Source organism: Pyxicephalus adspersus, chromosome 11, assembly GCF_032062135.1.
Source record: "Pyxicephalus adspersus chromosome 11, UCB_Pads_2.0, whole genome shotgun sequence".
In the NCBI taxonomy this organism is placed as follows: domain Eukaryota; kingdom Metazoa; phylum Chordata; class Amphibia; order Anura; family Pyxicephalidae; genus Pyxicephalus; species Pyxicephalus adspersus.
Window position 1 is genome coordinate 29,905,908 of NC_092868.1, and position 8,925 is coordinate 29,914,832.

At 42.4% G+C, this 8,925-nt stretch overlaps 1 protein-coding gene across 1 annotated transcript in view; it reads right to left on the reverse strand.

Moving 5' to 3' along the window:
* The window catches only part of GRIK4 (glutamate ionotropic receptor kainate type subunit 4), a 147,755-nt gene extending 145,840 nt beyond the window's left edge, over nt 1–1,915 (reverse strand). The window contains exon 1 of the mRNA XM_072425981.1: nt 1,645–1,915. The gene's annotated coding sequence lies outside the window, so the exon portion shown is untranslated. The remainder of the gene's footprint in view (nt 1–1,644) is intronic.
* Between the last annotated feature and the right edge of the window lie 7,010 nt (nt 1,916–8,925).

Genomic DNA, 8,925 nt, shown 5'->3' on the forward strand with positions numbered 1-8,925 from the left:
AATTTAATTTATTGTATTGCAGGGAGCAGCTGGCTATTTTCTATTAGAAAAACTGAAATCAAACACAACCTGATAATTACAACTTAGTGTTATGTCTTGGGCATTACTTGCTTGGATCTAATCACAAGCCTTGAGGAGCTCCTAAGGGCAATAATGAGTTCTTAATTCTCTTTATCCCAACATACTTAAAATATTTCTTTGCAATTGAGCACCAATGATCCCTCCTTTCTATAGTAACAATAGAGCAACTTTTTTTTGCTATTCTTGTGGTGCATCCACATATCAACCAACACAAAAAGTCAAGGTCTCTGGTGGAACAGAAGTGGGAGGATAGAGAATAAACAAACACTCAATCTATGACAATCTGCATCATTATTGCATTCCAAGAATGCCTATTATATGCATACATATTCATTAAGCAAATGTGTGTGTAGATTCATTTGCATAGAAGTGTGAATAACAAACTTTCATGGCATCTATGTCTTGTCATTTCAACATAAGTATACATATATAAAATACACACTGCCTGGCTAAAAAGTGTAATAATCTGGGGTTCAGTTGCTCTGGTCCAAATTGTGCAATGGCTTATGCCCAAAAGTCATCAGATCACCTGAATATACTGAATGAGCAGGTTATACCATCAATGGATTTTATTCTTCTCTGATGGCACGTGCATATGAGAATGAGAAGACTTTGGATAAGTTTATATAAAGGATACCACAATAAATGTGTGTCCTGTAATATAAACTAAAGGTGGTCCATTGAAATATTAGAGTGTGTGACAGGTGGTGTATAATCTTTAATATTAATAATGTGGAAGTTATATATGGAGATAGATGGATAGATAGAAGAGGGATAGAGGGATGAATGGATGGATAGATAGATAGAAGAGGGATGGATAGAAAGATAGATAGATAGACAGACAGATAGATAGACAGATAGATAGAAAGAGGATGGATGGATAGATAGATAGATAGGAAGATAGATAGATAGATAGGGGCAGATCACCTCCTGTAAAATATTATAAAGTATTATGTGAGTAGCAGTCCTTACCCCTGCAATATGAGAACACACAGATTAACATTTGGCCCACCCTGTCTGCTGCAAAATACCAATCCAGTAATTACAGATCAGCCTCCTATAAAAAGTCTCCCCCATTCCTCCATTGATTTGGGTCCGATAGATGAATTAGTATCCTGTGATTTGGGAATTCTCCTCTCTCCCCCCAGTACTATCCCTATATGATGATAAGCTGCAGCTGGCGCAGCTCTGGGCACCCTGTGCACCTGGCTCTCATGTCACCCCCAGCAGTCACTATAGACTGGAGACATGCCAATATTGGGGGAGGCGGGCATTACTGGGCTCCTCATAGCAGCCTCTCTATCTGATGAATATACCAGACACCTCAAAGTAAAAGCTTTCAAGGGCATAAATGGCATTGTAATGATACAGCAATGCATTGTAATAGAGAGCATTGCTTCCACATGGAGGATGTAATCACCCCCCACCTCTCATACACCTTCCAGCTGAATTTTGTATGAATGATTGACAGCCCCCCCCCCCCCCAACACGTCACTAGTTTGGGGAGCAGCGGCTATTGTAGTGAGGGAAATGGTGACAACGGGGGTGATGCTATTTTGTTACCTTATCAATACGTGTCAGCAGGATTCAGTGTATGTCCTCGGGCGGCTTCTCTAAACGTCTGGGGGACAGTCGGCGTCTTCCCTTTCCTTCTCTTCCATGCTTCATGGTGTCATGTCACCGGCAGCACAGCTTCTTCCTACATGCAGCACACGCAGCATCTGGCCGAGCAGACGCAGACAGAGGAGCCTTCTTCTCCGGCTATCCGCCGACAGCCTGCACTGACATGGAGAGGGGAGGGCGGCAAAACGGGGGCTCTGAGGAGAAGAAAGGATAGGGAGAAGGAGGGATTAGGTGAAAGAAGGGATTGAGGAAAGGAGGAGGAATGGGGGGTCCAGGCTACTTACTGAATAAGTGACATAGGGACATGGCCAGGAGTTGATGGAAATAGGAGGAAAATGACGTAAGGCAGATAGAAATGGGAAGAATTGAGTTCCCCAGGTGAAAGGATGAATAACATGTACAGGGGATGCTGACAATTACAGGGCATTAGAACAAATGATAGGAATCATTTGTATTGATGGAATATAAATTGGGGCTATTAGAGAAGCAGGGGAGGGGAATAAGTAGACATGAATCAGAGAATAGTTGAGGATTTAATAAAAGGATAGGATAGGAGACAGCAGCCATGACTGGGGTAGAATAAATGAAACCGTTCATTCTTTAAATTAACCCTTAAACCCTTAACCCCTGCAACATCCCCTTAATAAAACAAACTACAATGGGCCATAGCAGCCCATTTTATTGCTATAACCTCCAATTTCATATTTAACATACACCAATGTAAGAACGACAATACCATTTAAAAATTTTAAAACAGTTTCCGCACTTTTTCAACAAGCCGTAATAATTTTATTTAAAGGTCCATGAGAGTACCCCCACTCTACAAACTCTAAGATACCACCGCTCACCCCAAAAGGCTCCCAGCCGCTACCACGCTGGCTCAGGAACAGTTAGCAGGCATCCTCTGCTCCCTCCTTGCCCCCACGACAACCCAGTGTCGTGTGGGTCTCCACTTGCCATGAACTCAAAACTGTGATGGGTTGGCATTCCTGTTTGTATTTTTTTTAACTCCCATGTACCAACCAAAGAACCGCCTCTGCTGCCATGACATGAACCCATCCCCCAGTGCCCAAAATACAGGGAGGGTGGGCAATTTTCTTTCCTCTACTATAGTCTTGCCAACTGACCTCTTCCCTCAGGCTAGCCCCCTTTTATGACTGCCCTTTGACCCGCCCATCAGGCCACCATCACCCCATAATTTTTAACAGTTAAGTTTAAAAAAAAACAATTAACCTTTTCTAGTCTTACTTTCCCTAGTTACCCAGTCATGTGGCCCTTTGCCTATTTTTTTTACTTTGCTACGGGCCTTCTTGACTAGGGTGCAATAGATGAAACCGTTCATTCTTTAAATAACCCTTAAACCCCTTCAACATCTCCTTAATAGAAACCATTCGTTCTTTAAATTAACCCTAAAAACCCCTTCAACATCTCCTTAATAAAACACTACAACTGTCTTTTGGTATAAAAGTTTGGCTATAGCAGCCCATTTTATTGCTATAACCTCCAAGTTCATAGTTAACATACACCAATGTAAAAAACCGACAATACCAATTAAACATTTAAAACTTAAACATTTTAAAACATTTTCCGCACTTTTTTTAACAAGCAGTTGGAATTTTATTTAAAGATCCATGAGAGTATCACCAGTCTACAAGCTCTTCCTAAGATACCACCGCTCACCCCAACAGGATCCCAGCCGCTACCACGCTGGCTCAGGAACAGTTAGCGGACACCCTCTGCTCCCTCCTTGCCCCCACAACAACCCAGTGTCGTGTGGGGCTCCACTTGCCACGAACTGCATACTGTGATGGGTTTGCATTCCCGTTTGTATGAATTTTTAACTCCCATGGACCAACCAAAGAACCTCCACTAGCTGCAAGCATGACCACTTTATGCTTGCAAGCACCACCACACCCTTAGAGCCTTTATCACTCTGTCCTTTAAGCCCATTCTCACCACTATGTCTGACCATACAAATAGCGTATTCGGAAACAGACCCCACAACCGTAAAAATTCAAATTTATATCCCGGAGAAGCTCACGCATGGACCCGGATCCTGGATCATTCCCCCCTGCGTGAATAAAAACCACACTGGGAGGCCTGTCTAATCTGATGATCTCTGGCAAAACACGGCTCTACTGCATACCCGGGATGCCTATCAAGCGGACATGCACAGTCTTCCGTGGCACAACCAACTGCATTCTGTTCAGCCAAATATCTGCCTGTCTGCAACCCCAATAAACAAAAGAATGTCCCAGGATCCAAACTAGACACTCCTGAGATCCTGAAAAGAAATAATTAAACAACACAACCCATGCTAGTTAATACAGCAGTACCACTTTTTCCCCAACGAAAAACTCACTTCCCCTTACCACACTTACACAATACCCCCCGAAAAACCGACCTCCACCGCTTTTATACCCAGTGAGGGCGGATATATAGCTGGAATCACTTAGATTACCACCTTCTGATGTGTTTAATGACTTCCTTACCAATCCGGAAAGAATGCGAGGTATACTCATCCACAGTCCAGCCAGAGGCTGCAATACATTTTTTAAATACTGCCCCAAACTGGAAGCCAGACACAAATAAACCATGGATAAGGAAGGGTCCCTCCTTTTGGGGACGGACCCCCAAATACTCACCCACTGCTTTTACCGCAAAGGCCATGGAACCTGTAATTCCAAAGGTACTCCTTTACCTGTTTGGTCTGTTTTAGACTTCCTTATCCAAATGATGACCCTACCCACTTCCAATATAACATCCCCAGCCATCAAACCCCCGCTGTGCACCCTGCTAGGGCTGACCACTTCACCCACCCGTAGAGCAGCAAAAAAGGTCACCACAAATAAACTGTGAAATATAACTACTTTAAAACCGCTAACATATTATAACCCCACCTGATGCATCAAATCCATTAGCAAAGCAAAGGACACCGGCCTCCTGGTGTCCGTACATGTACTTCCCCTGCGATAGCCCAGTAAAGCCTGTCTAACTGCAAAACTCTTTGTACCATCATGCCAATCCATCAACCTAAATAAAAAGGCCAATGCCGCCAATTTTCTGGGCATGGCCAACCCCGACACACCCTTTTGGAAATTATACACTATAAATACCAGCACAACAGCCTCATCCCCCTTCGAGATCTCTGTCCATTCCCTCAGTTTGCAAAAACAAAAACCATTTGCTCCAAGTCCCCACATAACAATCTCAAAGTTCCAGAGCTGACTGACCTTTGTATCAAACCAGTGATGATACTCAGACCACCTTCCAAACTTCTGGTGGGCAAGGAATTCCCCTTCCCTCCACCACTGGTGCTGCTTCTCGAAACCTTTTCCACTGAAAACGAGAAAGAGAATCCACGATTACATTGTCTCCTACTGGCACATGTACTGCCTTCACCCAAATACTAAGGCACAAACACAGAAGTACCATGTGTCTCAATAAACTAATCAGTGGAGGAGAAGATGCAGAATTGTTGTTAATTGCTTCTACCACCCCCATGTTGTCACAGAGAAAACGCACCTTGCGATCCCTCAGCTCGAAGCCCCACAATACCAAACCAACCACAACAGAGAACAATTCAAGTAGCACACAATTTTTGCAAAACTCATTGTCTCTCCACTTCCCAGGCCAGGGGTCCGCACTCCACTTACCCTGAAAATACACACCATATCCAAAGGCTCCTGATGCCATATTGTCCACTGCCTCTGCCATCCAGAAGACCTATTGTACTGACTCAAAAAACTATGCGACACCTCCAAGTCTTCCCTTAACACCTTAGTCAATCTAATGAAGTGTTTAGGCAATTTAAGAGCCACTAGCCTGTGACTAAAAATCCTCCCCATAATTCGGCAAGCAAAATTCAATTTACCAAAAGGGATTGCAAATCCTGTAAATGATTTTTCTTCGACCGCACAGCTCTCACAACTGCCATTCTTAAATCTACCACCTTATCTTCTGGCAACCTGCACTCCATCAGCCGAGAATCCAGCACGATCCCCAGGAAACACAGTTGGGTAGACGGGAGCACAGTCTTGTCCCCTGCCAGCGGCACCCCAAATTTTGTAGCTACTTCCTCCAAACTGCTTAACAAGGACAAACACAAACGATCCAGCAGGACCAATGCAAAGAAAATCATCGAGGTAGTGTAAAACAGATTGAACTCCAGTCACCCTCCTAACTACCCATTCTATAGAGGTGCTAAACATTTCAAACAACGTGCATCATATTGAACACCCCCAATAGACTAGCATTTATCCACGTAAAATTCACCTTGCCATTCGCAACCCAACAAATGAAAACATTCCGGGTGAACCAGTAACAACCTAAAAGCCGCTTCAATGTCAGCCTTAGCCATTAAACAACCCCAACCTGCCCTCCGAACAAAATCCACAGCCTTATCAAATGAAGTGTATGCCACCTAACACAACTCAGGATCGATGGCATAATTGACCAATCCTGGGAAATGAGAAATGATGAATCATCCGAAACTGCCCCGAGTCCTTTTTGGGAACCACACCCAAAGGTGACACGACCAAATTTTCTAAGAGTGGCTCCCTAAAGGGGCCCGCCATCCGACCCACCACCACCTCTTTTACCAACTTGGCCGTGATCACCCCAAATTAAGCTTTTCCACCAAAGACCCCCCTTACTCCTGAACCTCCGGCACCCCCAAGAAATGACTGCAGCCCCATCTGTGATGTCGTAAACTGCATCCACAGGCTAATGTCCTTGTGGTCTCAATCTCATCCCTGGGTGCATCTCCTCTTGCTGACTGTTCATCAAAAGGAAGTCATGCCACCCCACTATAAATCCTGTGTGCTTCGCTAATGGCATCGAGGTAACAAAAAAGGGCCAAACAATTTTCTGGCTCTCTCTCCCCGATCAACTGGCCATAATAGCAAATGCTTGCAACCAATTTAGAAAGTTTTCACTTTACACAAAAGGGTAGACAACCCTGTTTGTTTAAACTCTGTTTGTTTTTTTAAAAGCTCAACACCCTAAAAAAAAAAAAAAAAAAAGAGCTGCACCACCCCCTAAGTCTCTATTGCAATGAATGGGAGCGCAGAGCCTCCCGGTATACCGATGTCACGCATCCCAGGAGGCTCTTTGGTGCTCATTCTGCCCATGCCCGGGCATCTCAGGCATGCGCAGAAGGAGCCCTTTCATCAAAAGGGGAGAAAAAAAAGTTTTTTACCATCTACACCACCCGATCTCACGCCTGGGTCGGGTGACGTAGGAAGAAGAACCCAAAACAAGGGGAGAAGATGGCAACGTCCAGAGTGGATACTGGGACGGATCAGCAGCCCTGCAACCCTGAAGGTAAGTGTAATGGTTTTTGTTTTGGGGGACTTTTGAGTTTAGTTCTTCTTTAATGATCCCTGCATAGTCCACCACATGGTAGATCCAGACCCATGACCCCTATGATGTTCTTATCAGTCTATAAAGGTGTTATTCTAGTCACCACTGAGAAATATTAGAGGATATTCTTTCCTCTGGCAACCAGTATCTAAAGTTTTTTTCCCCAGGTTTTAGTAAGGCTTTCTTAAACCTTGAAAAGTGTTTTAAAGGTTCCCTGAAAATGACTCGAGGGGTGAAAGGTTGACATATGCTGTTTTAGAGAAGATTGGGATAGTGCCATCATGGTATGCAAGGTAGGACAATCTATATCCATAATTCAAATCATAACCAGAAATTACTGGAGGGATGCTGCTGGAATATCTAGGCCAATGGTTTCATCTTACGATCCTATGCCTCGCACAGATCTGATGGAATAGTAATAAACCTAAATATCATTAAGAATTGGAACTACTTGAAGTGTAACATATAAAATGGACCAAATTGGAAAATATTGTCAAAGTGTAAGCTCAACCTACATTTTAGGGGAAACTTTGTTAAGAGTAATGCGCCTCCATAAAAACTGTAGTTTCATTGATGGTTCTAATTCAACTAGCAATGTTAGGTATGAATTATAGGAATGTAAAAATATGATTTACAGATGTATTAATAATATTATTACTAAACATGATTTATATAGCGCCAACATATTACATAGCAGTGATGTATATAAGCATTCGGCTATTGAAAACACAAATTCTTGTTACTAGAAGATCTGGATGTCTTAGGAGCATTTTTCTAGTCTACAACTGGAGAAAATGTTTGAATATGCTAGAAAATGCTGGAAATATTGATAACACTCCCTACACACAAATCAGAGTTCCCTAGTGAGAACAGCATCTACTGAAAACAATATACATTTCTCTTGTTCCTGGATAAAGGAGATAAAATGTTTTGTAAAATGTACACAGTCCTATTTTTTTTTCTGAATAGGGATGAGTGAATCTGTCTGGGTTGGAAAGATAACATTTGGCTGATCTTGCTTAAAGTTTAAAGTTCACAGACTGTAGGGTGAACCCCATGGAAATCTATGGGAGGGGGTAAATAGTCTTCTCTTCAATTGTACCCATTTATACGGCTAAGCAGCAAGATATTGTTAAACAAAAAGATATGCCAGACACTGCCATGGGGAATATGTGCCAAAGTGACAAACAAAACATTTAAAAAAAAAACAGTCATATCTCCATAGTAAGCCTGACTAAATTTACAGCATGTGCACTGTGGTGTGGCATGTAGTGCCCTGCAAATGTTAATACCCCATGGTCATTTTTCCTGTCCCAAGTGGGGATCTCTCCAGTTCCTTTAAGCATTTTGGTTTACATTTCACTAACCCAGTAAATGAGTTGTTTGTTGGATCACCTTTTCTATTTATAGTAGGGGTGGTGCTCCAGGCAATGTTTTATGTTGGGACTGTTCAATATTTCAATACACATTGTTGTTTTATCCAGAACCTTATCTGTGACTTTTTTGATAGCTATTTGGTTTTTATGTTGCTGTTGGTTTAGATATGTTATTTATAATCTATGGAGTAATGAGATCATAAGATCCGTAAAATCTGTGTAAATCATTGATATGAAATCCCAGATATGTTCAGGCTGATTAAACCCTAGGCGGGTAATACAAATACATCTCCACCTGTTGTTAAACTAAGTATGCTACAATTTTGCTGGGTAGTTGACAGCTTGATTAACGACTAGTATAATTCATCTATATTCATTAGTCAGGCTTATACTTGTCACTAGGTTCACACTAAATTCATCTCACTCGCTAGATTATTAATTTGTACTTTGAATATCTTGATACAGCTGCCAACTCTTTATG